The 14,279-nt window shown below is 54.0% G+C and overlaps 1 protein-coding gene and 1 non-coding gene across 10 annotated transcripts in view; one reads left to right on the top strand and one right to left on the bottom strand.

The window, feature by feature from the left end:
- Positions 1–6,317: 6,317 nt before the first annotated feature.
- Positions 6,318–6,390, bottom strand: TRNAA-AGC. The gene has a single exon. It is a non-coding gene; the product is annotated as a tRNA-Ala (tRNA).
- Positions 6,391–6,813: 423 nt separating this feature from the next.
- The window catches only part of PPP6R3 (protein phosphatase 6 regulatory subunit 3), a 139,540-nt gene continuing 132,074 nt past the window's right edge, over positions 6,814–14,279 (top strand). For all 9 annotated transcript variants that reach the window (XM_032357780.1, XM_032357783.1, XM_032357784.1 and 6 more), the window contains exon 1: positions 6,814–6,939. The gene's annotated coding sequence lies outside the window, so the exon portion shown is untranslated. The remainder of the gene's footprint in view (positions 6,940–14,279) is intronic.

Raw genomic sequence — 14,279 nt, forward strand, 5'->3', positions numbered from 1 at the left:
CAGACAGGCCCCAGAGAGCCTGGTCGTCACAGAGACAGTCAATAAACACAGCCCCAGGCCTGTCCTGCTACCCACTGGGGAGGAGACCGAGAGATGGGGCCTGCTGCCTGCCCCTGCGTGGGGCTGGGGGGGTGGTCTCCAGGCTGCAGGAGACTGAGAAGTCACAGAGTCATGAGTCATGAGGAGGCCTGGCTGCCCTAACCTCCCCCCTCCGCCACGCGCCAGGGCCGTGCCAGGCAGGAAGGGCCTACCCGCGCCTACCCACCGGCGATCGGAATGTCACAGGGAGGTCAGAGAAGAATCACCACTGGGAGTCCCGGGTACATGTTGCACTTACGAATCAACACAGAGATCTAGAAGAAGGGCTTCCCAGCAGGACTGGGGATCAAACCCTGGGCCAACCCCCAGGGCCTGGAATGTGAATGTGACAGCCTCTGGGATGGGGAAATCCCAGGACACTGCGATGCTGGGGCCCCAGTGCTGCGGAGGCAGCCTGGGAAAGGTGGTGTCCCTTGGCGCTCCCAAGACTGCCGGACCAAGGGACAGAGCAGGGGCACGCAAGTCCGCCAGGCCTGGTGTCCTTAGACTTCTGGGGAGCTGCCCCTCCCCCACTCCCTGATTGCCCAGGAGTTCCCTGAGGTCACAGTTAGCATGGCTGGAGAAACCCCTGGGACCAAGACCAGACACTGGAGACAAGAGGGTGAGTTGACCCGCCCCCGCCGTTTCTGCAAGCCAAGAGCGAGCACAGGAGGGCCAGGCCTGAGTGCTGCCCCAGGGCTGCTGTGCCACCTGGTGGGGACCTACACTGAAGGGCCCTTGGCAGACAGGAGGGCCTGGGTTTGCCTGGAAGGCAGGCCAGCTTCGCCTCTTATCGTCTTACCCTGCTGGCCGCATCCACCCGTTACGGAAGAGCAGCGTCACCCGTGCCCTAGGACTGTCGTAGGCTTCCACGAGATAAGCCTATCGGGAGAGAAGCCTTGCCCAGTGAGCGCTGGGCAGGTAGTACCCCCTTGGTAAATGAAAGCTATGACCTATTAAAGCCCAGAGAGGTGACAGGCTTGCCCAAGGTCACACAGCTAAGGACCCACAGACCTCAAGGAAGCATCCCGAGCGCTCAGGCCTGTGGTGGGGCCCTCGGGGCCAGGGAGCTGCTTGCAGGGGCTGGGGGGGTTCCTGTTCTTCCAGGTCGGGCCACGAGCCCTGAGGTGGGAATGACAGCACTCGTGCCACCCGGGGCAGAAGGGCTGGGGGATGTGGCTGACGCCAAAGCAGGAACTGTGTCATGGGGGTCCACTCTCCTGCCCTTCCTCTCTCCCTCATGCGTGGCGGGGGTTCCCTCTGTTCCCCTAGGGCCCGCCAGGGATCAGGCCAGGGGTGAAGGAGGAGTGGGCTGTGCTGCTGACCCCTGGCGACAGCCAGCATGGGCTGAGGGGCCGGTGGAGACACACTCTGCAGCCTTCCTCTCCCTGCCCCCAGCATCCCAGGCCTATCTCCAGAAGCCACGCTGCTGGACCCTTTCCTGCCATGAGGTCAGCTGGGAGGAATGGGGGCCGACCTGCTCTGCCTGCTCTCTTCCAAGTGAATCTGTCGGCGCCCACTCTGTGCGGATCCCTGCACGTAAATCCCATGCTGGGGGACCCAGAGATGAGTCAGATGGGGGCTCCTCTCTTGAGGGTGCTGCAGACAGTTTCCAAAGCTGAGGGCCGGAGCACCATGTTGAGATATATGGGGACCCAGAGAGAATATCCTCCTCAGATGGGAGGGCAGGGAGGGCTTCCTGGAGGAGGCGCTATCTGAGCCGTGTCTTCTTCTTCTTCTTCTTCTTTTTTTTTTTTTTTTTAAGATTTTTATTTGACACAGAGAGAGACACAGCAAGAGAGGGAACACAAGCAGAGGGAGTGGGAGAGGGAGAAGCAGACTTTCCGCTGAGCAGGGAGCCAGATGCAGGACTCCATCCCAGGACCCTGGGATCTGACCTGAGCTGAAGGCAGATGCTTAACCGACTGAGCTACCCAGGCGCCCCTGAGCTGTGTCTTAAATGAGGGGGTGAAGTTAACTTGGCTTATTTCATTTAAACTTCACAACAGCCCAGCTAAGTGGATTGTGTCCCCAGTTCGTAGTTGAGGAGATCATGGTCTGGGGGAAAATAATTAAACCAGAAATTTTTTCACTCATTTGTTCAACCACTCCTCTACACAAGGAATAGTGCCGACATCTGGGCACTGCTCAAACCTTTCCCCCTTCCCTCCGAACCGCCTCCCCTCTGCAGTGACACCCACTACTCCCCAAGTCTCTGTCGCAGGTCTCTGGAGTCCTGCGAGGTCTCACTCCCCACGGGCCCTATCAGTTGCTCGGCTCAGCCCTCCAGCCATCTTCCAGAATGTGTGTGGAGCTCCTCCTTGTCCCGGGCCCAGCAGCACCCTTGGGTCTTCCGCTGCCCTGCACGGTTGAACAAAACCCACATGGCCAGGTCTTGGTCATGTCCGCTGCCAGGCAGGATGCTGGGGAACAGGGATGTGGCAGGTGTGGAAAGTTCTGTCCCTGAGAAACCTGGGGGCTGGGGGCGTTGGGTGGGACGTGGCTCCTGCAGTGTTCTTTCTTGACAATCACCTGACTGACTCTTCACATCACTGGGCCCCCGTCATGGGACCTGACCCTCAGCTCACAGGCGACTTGGCCCAGGACCCGCCCACCTCCGCCAGGGTGGCCTCACTCTAGCCCTCAGACCGGGTCTGAGTCCCAGAACAGGACAGCAGGAATGATAATGGGTGGCTGATTTCTCCAAGCTGAGCTTATTCGATTTAAAGCCTTTTTCTATCTGGGTGTATGGATGTGTTAAAATGTCCTTTCTTTTATGAAATGATGGTAATAGCACAAGGTGTTTTTTTTGGAAAAAAATCATGCCTTAACATTTTTTAAAAAAGTCATTACTTGATAGAATTAAAATTTGGCAGCTCTGTGTCTGTTCCCAAAAGTTAAGGGGTGAGAGGTGGGTGAGGGATACGCGGGCATTCATTAAACTTTTCCCTCTACTGTTGAATAGATGTGAAAATATTCATATGATTTTCTTAAGTCTAGATGGATTGAAAATTTAGTTTATTTTGCTTTTTATTTATTTGTTTAAAAAAGATTTTATTTATTTATTTAACAGACAGAGATGACAAGCAGGCAGAGAGGCAGCAGAGAGAGAAGAGGAAGCAGGCTCCCTGCTGAGCAGAGAGCCCGATGCAGGGCTCGATCCCAGGACTCTGGGACCATGACCTGAGCTGAAGGCAGAGGCTTTAACCCACTGAGCCACCCAGGCGCCCTTATTTTGCTTTTTAAAGAGATTTTATTTATTTGACAGAGAGCGCGAGAGAGCGCACAAGCAGGAGGAGAAGCAAAAGGAGAGGGAGAAGCAGGGTCCCCGCTGAACAGGGCACCTGCCGCAGGACTCGATCCCAGAACTCTGGGATCATGAGCTAAGCCAAAGGCAGACACTTAACTGACTGAGCCACCCAGGCGCCCCTGAAATATTAAACATTAAAAATTAACCCACAGGGGCGCCTGGGTGGCTCAGTGGCTTAAGCCTCTGCATTCGGCTCGGGTCATGATCCCAGAGTCCTGGGATCGAGCCCCACATCAGGCTCTCTGCTCGGTGGGGAGTCTGCTCCCCCTCCCTCTCTGCCTGCCTCTCTGCCTACTTGTGATCTCTCTCTCTCTCTGTCAAAAAATAAATAAAAATCTTTAATTAAAACAAAAAATTAACCCATAAAAGGATCAGGGGGAAAAGGGGAAGGCGGAGTTGCATGAACTCTGGAAGTTTCAGGATGCTGAGGCCAATGCCAAGGTCCAAAGGCACTCTCCTGCTTAAAGCCTGTCAATGATTCTCTACAGCTCCCGGGGAGATAGGCTGAGCTCCGATACCTCCTCTTCCCCCAGGAAGCCCTCCCTGACTTCAACCCTTCCAGTTAGGTTAGCTCATCATAATTGGAGACTTTGGGGGCCCACTTATATTGGGCGAGGTACTGCATTATTTCATTTAATTATAGTGCACACGTCCCTGTGACCGTCCTCAGAGTCTGGGATGGAAGAGCCTGAAGCGTGTACCGGCAAGTTCTCTGATGATGAAGGAGTAAAGGGATCACTGTGTGTGGCTGGGCTCTCCCCAAGCTCCCAGGAGGGCAGCTCCCAGCCCTCACCCAGCCTCCCTGTCAGGCACGCCCCCACCCTGAGGGTTTTCTGCAGCCTCTCCCCTGCTCCTTGGTCTAGCTCTTGGGTCCTGCCCCTCTGCCCTGTGCTACTCTGGTAGCCCCGCCTCGCGGCCCTTGCTCTAATCTCTCTTCCAAACCCTGGCCAGCCCTGAACACGCCTCTGTCTTACTCAGAGGTTCTTCCTGGCCCTCCTGCTCCAGCGCCTCCATGGGCCCCTCCCATTCTCCTCCCCTATACGCTTATCACCCCGACCCGATCCTCTGACAAATGTGCATCTGCACCAGCCTTCCTCAGTTCTTTCTGCCAGGCCCACTTTCTCCCTACCCGGGGACGTCTGTGTATTTGTCCTTCCCTTAACCCTCCGCATCAGCACACCTCCGGACCTGGTTTCAGTCTTGACTGTGTCCCTCACTTGCTGGGCGGCCTTGGGCAAGGCCCCTAGCTGCTCTGAGCCGCAGGATGGGTGCAAATAGCATCTGTTCTTGGGTGCCACCTCCTGAGAGGTCCAGCACCCTTCGGGGCTCAGACACAGGTCAGTAGGTATTATCAGCACTTTGCAGATAAGACCTGGTGAGTCTGGCTGGTTAGATCACCCAGCCAAGCTTACTCAGCGAATATGGGCCACACCTGGTGTCTGAACGGTGCCTGGGTCTGTGTGAACTAATCTGTGAAATGGGGATGATAATACTTTACTGTCTGGAATACCAGCCACAGAGTCTTTCTAGAGAGTCTGCCTCAGGCTCGGCTGCAGGGGTGAGCTGGGGGAGGGGCACGTCCGCTCCAGAGGCCCAGCTTCCAGCGCGCTGGGGTAGACCCAGCTCCATGAGGTCTCAGTCTCCCTGCTGCTTGGCCTGGGGACTCAGAGAGCCTGAGCCGGTGAGATGGAGGGAGCTCAGGCCCGCTGGGGCTCGTACAGAGAACGGAGGTGCGGGTACAGAAAGATGCTGAGCGCCGGGGAGGCAAGCAGGTGGCCAGCTGCACGGGTCCTGCTCTGCCTACCCCCAGGACCCAAGCTCTGTCACTTTTCTCAGGAAGCAGCTTGGGGAAGCTGCAAGGCAACCATGCCCTGCCTTCCTGGAGCTGGAGTGGCCATCTCTGACCAAGCCACCCCCTGGAGGGAGCTGCCCTAAAGAGGTCAAGACACCACCACCAACCTCCCTGCACGGAGCCCCCACGATGACTCCAGGCCTGGAGGCCAAGGGCAATCCTCTGGGCCTTGAGAGTGTTGGTTTCTCCTGGGCATGGCGGCACCGTCCCCAAAGCCCCGCACCATGCAGCCATCGCCACTCCCTGACCTGTCCGTCTCTCGCCACAACCCAGCCACCCCTACCTCCCCAGTGCTCCAAAGCTCGGTCTTGGCGTCTCCGGTCTCTCTCCCTGCCACCCGGACCCAGCAGCCACGGCTCGGTCCTCTCTGTTCGTGGTCGAAAAGCCACCTGCCCAGGAGGGCCCCCCCCCAACTCTGCGGCCTGCGTTACTTCCAGGGGTGTCTGACCGCCCCCCGCAGACCGTCCGAGCGCGGACTCTGCTCCCCACGCACCCGCGCGGGCGCGCACAGACCAAGTGCTGAGCGCAGCGCGGCCCACGAGCGGCCGGCACCCCGGGGGACCCGCAGCGCCCAGCCTCCCCGAGCGCACGCGCACTCGCGGGCCGCGTCCCGCCGAACTCGGGCTGCTTCCACGCGACCCGCACCCGCCTGCGCCTCAGCCTCGCGGCCAGCTTCCGCCCTCGGGACTCGCGACTGCGCTTCGCTTCAACTCAGAGGCCAGACGGGTTTCTGGAGAGTAAGTGCCCGGGATGGGCCACGGTGGGCGACTCCTCCGGGTCCCGGCCCGGCCCTCCCGGGGAGGCCGGCAGGGCATGGGGGGCCCTGGGCGAGCATTTCGGAAGAGGCTCCGGCGTAAATGCTTCTGGAACACAAAAGGGACGCCGAGGGCCGCGCACTCTGCCCCCCACCCCGCCCCCGCGGGGACGGACGCGCAGCCCGGGGCGCCGCCCCCGGACCCGGCCCCCACTCCGCACACACACTGGTCCCCACCTCGACCCCCAACTTCTGGCACAACTACCACCTGCGGGTGAAAGAACCGGCTCAGGCGACCCCGGCCCCCCTATAAAATGCGGCTGTGGAGAATGCGGGCATCGATCCCGCTACCTCTCACATGCTAAGCGAGCGCTCTACCACTTGAGCTAATTCCCCAGCTCCGGCCGCCCTCCGCAGCCGGAATGTACTGTGGCTCACGTCATCGCGGGTCTCCTCCGCTCCACCGCCAGGATTGGCTTGGCTCCCTTTGGTTTTAAAAGCATTGGCTTTCGGATTGGTGGTCCCAAGCGTCCGTCAAACGGAGGCCCTGCTGTTGCTACGGCGTAGGGGGAACCAGCCAGGTTTCTCCGGGTTTCTGATTTGTTTCTCCAGACTCCGGGGTCCTAGAGGTTCCGGATCCGTCTAGTCCATGGGAAAAGAACGCTCTCCTCGCGCTTGACTGACGGGGCCTGTGAGCCAATCGGAGTGGGCGCAATCTGACCGCTGGGCGACCCAATAGGTTGCAGGGGGCGGGAGAGGAAGGCCAATGAGCACGGGCCTGGGGGCGGAGATAGAGCCGCGATTGGCTGCGAGGCGGCCGGAGGGAGGGCGGGGGGAACTCAAGGCCTGCTTGATACGTCCGCCATTTTGGGCGCTTCGCTGATGGTGTCGGTGAGCGCGTTTCCCGCCTGAGCGCAACTAGCGGCGGGTCGCGGGCGCCTCCAGGTAATGGGGTGGGGGGGGCGGCGGAGCGGGCCGCGGCGCAGGGCGCGCGGGGCGCGCGGCGCGCGGGCGGCGGCGGCCAGGCCCCTCCGCCCGGCCTCGGCGGCGCGGGGAGGGAGCGTCCCGGCCCCCTCCCCTCCCCCCCGGAATTCGCCGCTCGGCGGCCGGGGAGGCGCGGCGCCGGGGCTCCCCGGGCCGTCCCCGCCCGCGCCTGTCAGCCGCCTGCCCGCGCGCCGCGGGTCGCGGGGGGCTTCGCCGGGCCGGGCGCCGGAGCGGGCCGCGGGCCGGCGGCGAACTTTGCGCCCGGGTTGACGTCCGCGGCCTTGTGCGGCGGCGGCGGCGGCGGGCGGGGCGCGCCCCGAACCCGGACGGGCCCCGCTCCGCCGCGGCCGCGCCGCCCGGCCGCCCGCCCGGGAGCACTTCCCCCGGGCGCGGGCCGGGGAGCGTGTCAAGTTGGGGCGGCAGCTCGCCGTGGACTGGCGAAGGCCATTGTTGGGACCCCGTCTGCGGAAACAAGTTCTGTGGGTTTGTGCTCTGCGGCCGCGGAGCCGTCGGCGAGCGCGGAGCCCGGCTCGGAGGGTTTAAATGGCCTTGCGAGCGGCGCCTGAACTCCGGGGCTGTGACACGAGCGGAGACCTGGTCTCGAACGCCTCCCCGGCGACCTTAAGCCAGGGGGGTGGTCCTTGCCGCGGCGGGGAGGGCCTCCCTCTTAAAGAAGCCCGTCGGCGGCCAAGCTGGAGGGGTTTCCTGCTCGGTCCTGGGCGGCCAAGCTGGAGGGGTTTCCTGCTCGGTCCTGCGCGCCCTCGTCGCAGCCGGGGCTGGCGGTTGGGGATGCGCGGACTGAGTCCCCGGCCGTGGCCGTGTGTCCCGACGTTTCCGCCTCGGGCTCCGTGCGGTGTTCCCGGTGCTTCACGTTTTCTCCGCGGGTCGGCCGGAGCTTTGTTTATGTTCTGCCTTTGTGGGAGGGGCGCTTGGCGACCGTTTCGCTTCCGTCCCACCGCACTTGTTACCGTGGGTATTGTCCCACCGTGTAGCAATGTGAAGTTTACTTTGATTGTGCCCTCAAGGTCGTGGGGCAGGTGGGCAGCAAGTGGGGAAGGGACTCCGGATGTCCAGCCCCCGGCGTGAATGGCTCCTAAGCGGTGGTGGTGTTTCCGCTTTCTCTCCTGCGAAGTCAGAGTGCCTGGATTCGGGTCTTGGCTTCAGCACTCTCCAGCTCCGTGACCTTGGGCAAGTTACTACACTTCCCTGCCTTCCCTGTAATGGGACAGTGATAACAGTGACTGCCTCGTAAGTGTGTCGGGAGTGAATGGGCTGCAAGCCGTGTCTGGCACGTAGGATCAGCTCAGCGCAATTGGTGGCTGTTATTACTAATGAAAAACATTGATTTCTGAACGTTTAGATTACTGTTTGGAAGTCAGATGAGCGTTGAGGTGACTTGGTGGCTGTCTTTAGAACGCTCTGTGTGTTTAACAGTTCTGCTGAGAAAATGCACTGCAAGTTATTTTAAGTTTTTCAGGAGAGGGGTGGTTGAAGATTCGTTAAATTTCACACATTTCGGGGAGCAGTGCGTTAGTGGTGGTACCTCAGAGTTCCTCTAAGAGGCGGTTGAATAAAGAAAAGCTCCTTAAGAGCTGGGGTCAGATTCTGTTCCTACTTCCCTTGGGCTGCTAGGATGATTGGTGCTGGTATCAGCTCTGAGGTTTCTCCGTGTACTCCTGGGTTAGGGTTCTTGGGGTTTGAAAGGTTGGTGTGTATTGAGACGCACTTCAGTGAACGCAGCTTGGGAGATAGCTGTTGTCCTGCTGGGACGCTTCGGAAGCTGTTGCCTTTCAGTGTGTCTGATTGGGGAGTCTAGAGTATCTAACAAAATGCCGTCCACTCAGTCACACAGAGTCACAGTCTTAATTCCTGCCCTGTGCTCTTTTCCCTGGTACTTGAAACCGTGCTTGCCTGTCCCTTGGTATTACTGCTTGGGACCTGCCTGGCTTTCATTGCACTGGGGAAATGTTTTTACACAGTTTTAAGTAGAGGGGAGCGTCTTGCGGTGTAACTTAAGGAGAGGAAGAAGATTGGGATAAGAAAACTTGAGCTTTTGTATATAGCAGGACAAAAGAAAAACTTGCTAGTTTGAATTAACTGCTTGAGAATCAGACCATAGCTGGATGGAAAATGAATGGTAGTAAAATTAAGATTTGACAGGGTGCGGTGCACTTCAGGATAATTTTAGTATGGATTTGGTACAAAGGTAATGTGCTTATTACAGGCAAAAACCACCCCTCCCCCCAGTTTGTATTTAAATTCCAGTTAGTTACCATGTAAGAATCTCTTCCTTAAAACAGCATTTGTCAGGATTGGTGGTTAGTTTATTTCTATCATGAACTTGTGTCTTGCAGTTTTATATTTTGTGTATTTGAGAGGCAGCATGAGTGTATATTGGTCTAAAGTTCTACAGGGTTTTAATACCCCTATGAGTACATGATAGTGAAGTTCTTCTAATCATCTGCTCACCTGAAACTCAGCATTGAGTCGGTTTCATAAAAAGCACAAGAAGCTATGGTTTGGTCCTCATAAATCAAGATCTGAGCCCCTGTGTGGGCTGAGTAGCTTATTAGCTATTTTTCTTAGGTGAGTTGGACTGAAAAAAAAAATAGGCCTGGGCTCTTGGCTTTTTTTTCTTTTCTTTTTCTTTTCTTTCTTCTTTTTTTAAAGCTTTTGTTCATTTATTTGACAGACAGAAATCACAAGTAGGCAGAGAGGCAGGCAGCGGTGGTGGTGTGGGTGGGAGGCAGGCTCCCCGCTGAGCAGAGAGCCCAATACAGGGCTGGATCCCAGAACCCTGGGATCATGACCTGAGCTGAAGGCAGAGGCTTTAACCCACTGAGCCACCCAGGCGCCCTCTTTTTTTTTTTTTTTAAGATTTTATTTATTTATTTGACAGGGAGAGAAAGAGCGCAAAAGCAGGGGGAGCAGCAGAGGGAGAGGGAGAAGCAGGCTCTCTGCTGATCAGGGAGCCTGACATGGGGCTCGATTCCAGGTCTCTGGGATCATGACCAGAGCCCAAGGCAGCTGATTAATCAACTGAGCCACCCAGGAGTCCCTGGGCTCTTGGCTTTAAGCAGCTTTCTTACTTTTTTTTTTTCCCCTCAAGAGAACCTCAAGTAATTTTTTTTTTTTTTAAATTTTTTAATTTACTCTAGGTAAATGTTTCTCAGTTGGGGGGTGATTTGCCTTCGAAGAAACATTTGGCAATGTGTGGAGACATTTTTGCTTGTCATAGCTGTGTAAGGGTGGGAATGCGCACCCTGGCTTCTAGAGAGGGTGGAGACCAGGGATGCTGCTGAGCATCCTGGAATGCACAGGACAGCGTCCTAAAATTATCCAGTCCCAAATACTAATAGTGCAGAAATGGAGAAACCCCGTTCTAGATGGATGCTACGCTGGCATGCATTAGAATCGTTCAGGACATCTTTTAAGACCATGGATGATAGACCCTCACCTCTGGAAATCTGTGGTAGTGTTGAGAATATATTTTTAGAAAGCTACCCAGGTGATACTGAAGTGCAGCCAGGTTTTGGAACGCCTGTTCAAGACCATGGTTGTTATTAGTGACTTCCTGTGGGTCGAGGAATCCTTTAGGTGTTGTGAGCTCTGTCTCTGTGTAGTGGGGAGAGACTTGTACATACATTATTCTAAGGTTCCTGAAGACTGAACTTTAAAAGAAATTTTAAGTGAATTGATTTTATAATATAATTTAGAAACTTTTTTTGCCTTTACCTCGTAAAACACATTACCATAGTGTGCTGGAACTTCGCACTCTTGGGTGTTTAGGGTTGGTAGCTCCTACGTTTAATAACTTTATACTGTTATTTTTGAGTTTTATATCCTTTGCTGTCATCCCGTGAGTGAGTCAGCGGTCAGTTATCGTTTTCAATGCCAGCGTCATCATCTTTTTTCCCCTTTGTAATGAAGACCTATTTCCAGAGAGTTAGCCTTGGATCCGTTTGCAAGTTCTGCCTTTTGAAGGCGAGACAGGCTTACTCCATGCTTCACATGTCACACAGTGACCCTTGCCTGCTAGTAAAAGGGGGTTCCTCTGGGCCCTGGACTCTGGCCCAAATGGGTGAGTGTTTTTTCTTCCCTGGGGGAGGGAGGATGAGGTTCAGTAATAGAAGGGCAGAGGTCCTTTTCTCACACATACCTACAATTTAGATCATCTGGTTTACTGAATGAAGGAGTATTAGTTTAAAAATGATACACATTTCCAGCAACTGAATGTTAGGGTCTGGATATATAAAAGGAGAAGACTGTGGAGGCACTTTCTAATCTTTCATCCTGAAAATCAGCTTATGGCTGTTGTTGAGAATGACAAGTGACCCCCCCCCCAGCTTCTTCTAATCTTCATTTATTTGATCCTCAAATATAGTAATTGAATCCTTACTCTGCCAGGAGCTGTATTAGGGACTCACCCATGAACAGGCACTTAAGGACTTGCAGTCTAGAGGGAGAGGTAGCAGTTATAAAAGGGGTGCAGTTTTGGCTGGGAGGCCAGGTACCAAATCTTGTTAGAATTGTATATGGTGTAAGTAGGCTCCTTAGGGAGGCTCTCCAGGCCTGGGAGGAAAGAGTTTAGGTTTGCTCCTTTGCTGGTTGAATTTGCCAGAAGTCTCTTGCCAAACAATAAAGTAGTTACTTAAGTAGTTACTTAATACACACAAGTTTGTTTCTTGTGTGTATTAAGCAGTTGCTTTGACTTGCCCCCTTGGTTTGGTGTGTTTTAGAAAGCAGTGTCATTGCTCCTGTGCTGGTGAAGCTGTGTTGTCAATGACAAATGGGATGGGCCTGTAGTGTTCCTTGCTCCGTAGATGTTGGTTGTCAGTCAGTCAGACTGGGAACACTGACGGGTTCTATACTGTCAGAGGCTCGATAGAAGTTCGCGTCAGATGTCTTGACATCCTTGAAATTGATTGTGCCACTGGTGGGGATGGACCTAGGTGGACTGGAGATTTGGGTTTTTTTGGCCATGACTTTGGCTTAGATTTAGTTGCCACAGAAGCCCCTTTTCTTCCTCTCTCCCTCCGTATTTATTTTTTTACTTGGAGAAGGGAGATAGTTACTAGTTGGATCAATACCCAGTTTGTTTCAGGGTTTGAATGATGGTGCACTGACTTCTGGATACCAGGTAGATCAGCTAGTGAAGAAGCAGGTATAAGGAAAGGGAACCTTGGTAGTAGTTCAAGGGCTTCTCACCTTAACAGGGACATTTTCATGTCATGGACTTGGCAGAGATCTGAGTTTACTCTTAGCAGAGGTGTTTTACTACTTGTCACTTAACAGCTGGCTAGTGTTGACCTGTTTTGTAAGTATTAGTGAAGACCACATAGTCGACTGTGAATTTATGCAAACAAAGTTTGATACGTTCTGAACATCTTTTTACTGAAGGGAAGAAGCTCTGATTTTGTACTTCTTGGTGACTCTGGAGAAAACTAGGGTTGTACTTCTTCCAAAATTTCTTACAGTTTGACTGTATATTGACTTGGAATGGGTTGTGTGCCCCAGAGGTTGATTGCCATGAAATTTGATGACCTAAAGGAAAGATGGATTAAAGATTGTTATTTTGGGACATTAAAGAGAAGAACAAAAAGGCTGCAGAAATAGGAGTCTGACTGAGTGTTAGATTTGGAGAAGGCTGTTTGGATTGCTGGTTGGAGTCTTGAGTTCCTATACTGGAATATAAATCTGAACAGCAGTGCTGGTGTCAGAGACCCACTTTGGCAAGAAGAGAAGGGAAAGGTTATGTGAGAAGGCGAGGCTCCCTGAAACCCTAATCAGGGCAAGTAAAGCAGGTATGTGACCTGCCCACTAAGCCATGCTCCGTGGTGGCCAGGTATGGTTCATTGAGGTTGGCTGGGCCTTGGTGAGGTCTGGGCTTGCGGTCCATAGATGGGGGCAGTGGCAGGAAGAACACTGAAAAGTAGTGAGTTGCTTGGCTGTTCGGGGCTTCCTCTTTTTTTTTTTTTTTTAAAAGGTTTTATTTATTTAATTGACAGACAGAGATCACAAGTAGGTAGAGAGGCAGGCAGAGAGGGGGAAGGAGGCTCCCCGCTGAGCATAGAGCCCGATGCGGGGCTCCATCCCAGGACCCTGAGATCATGACCTGAGCCGAAGGCAGAGGCTTAACCCACTGAGCCACCCAGGTGCCCCTCGGGGCTTCCTTTTTGAGAGTCATAGTTTTGGGGCTGGAATGGACCTGAGAGGTCATTGATTCTTAGAGAAAAATATAGGCCATGCTGGAGAAGCTGACAGTCTCGGTTTCCTGGCTGATTCCTTAGGGTCTTGGTGCCCCTACTAGACCTCAATTTCTAATATCATTTATTTCAAGAGTGACATCACACCTGGATCTCACGAGAGTTGAGATTAAATGCTTAGCTTCTGAATTGTTTCTTTTTGGTGGTAGTATTTCTGAGTTTTCTGTCATTGTAGTAGACAAGGGGATAGGGTCTCCAGTTTTCTTTTGTTGACCTGAAGATACACAGGGTTTCTGTTGCCTCTGGACAGTGGGCTTGACACATCCGCCTTTGTTGCCTGCAAGCAAGACCCTGCCCCTTCTGATCACAGAGTGCTCTTTCTGCTGTGGACCTCTCAACCTCAATTTATTACACCCTTACGTGGGTTCAGCAACTGTGCATTTGGCACCTATCGTAGACATAGTATTGTATTTTATTATTTTTAAAAAATTTTTATTTATTTATTTGACAGATCACAAGTAGGCAGAGAGGCAGGCAGAGAGAGAGAGAGAGAGAGAGAGAGAGGGAAGCAGGCTCCCCGCTGAGCAGAGAGCCCATTGCGGGGCTTGATCCCAGGACCCTGAGATCATGACCTGAGTCAAAGGCAGAGGCCTAACCCACTGAGCCCCCGAGGAGCCCCAAGACATAGTATTTTAAACTAAGGGAGTTTTCACAGATTAATACTGTTTTCTTTCCCCAGTTCAGAGTATATTGTAGAGGTCAGGAGTACATAAGGATCTAAAATAACTGGCCTTGAGTTCTGGTTCTCACACTCTTCCAGCTGTGTAATCCTAATACTGGATGACATCTTTGTTCCTTAGTTTCATTATCTATGACATCAGTATTAAATGTAAACTGATGAGCACAGTGCCTAGCATAGGGCGGTGTTTTTATTACTATTATTGCTGTTACCAGTCTTCTTCCTAATAACGATTGAAGTAGGTTCAGAAATGACTCCAGTGTGAGACACAGTGACAGTCCTAGAGAAGTGAAGTGGCACGTTGAGGGCACCTGGAGAACGTTGAGGTCTGACTAGTTGCTCTGAGGGGTCCTGGG

Source organism: Mustela erminea, chromosome 9, assembly GCF_009829155.1.
Source record: "Mustela erminea isolate mMusErm1 chromosome 9, mMusErm1.Pri, whole genome shotgun sequence".
NCBI lineage: Eukaryota > Metazoa > Chordata > Mammalia > Carnivora > Mustelidae > Mustela > Mustela erminea.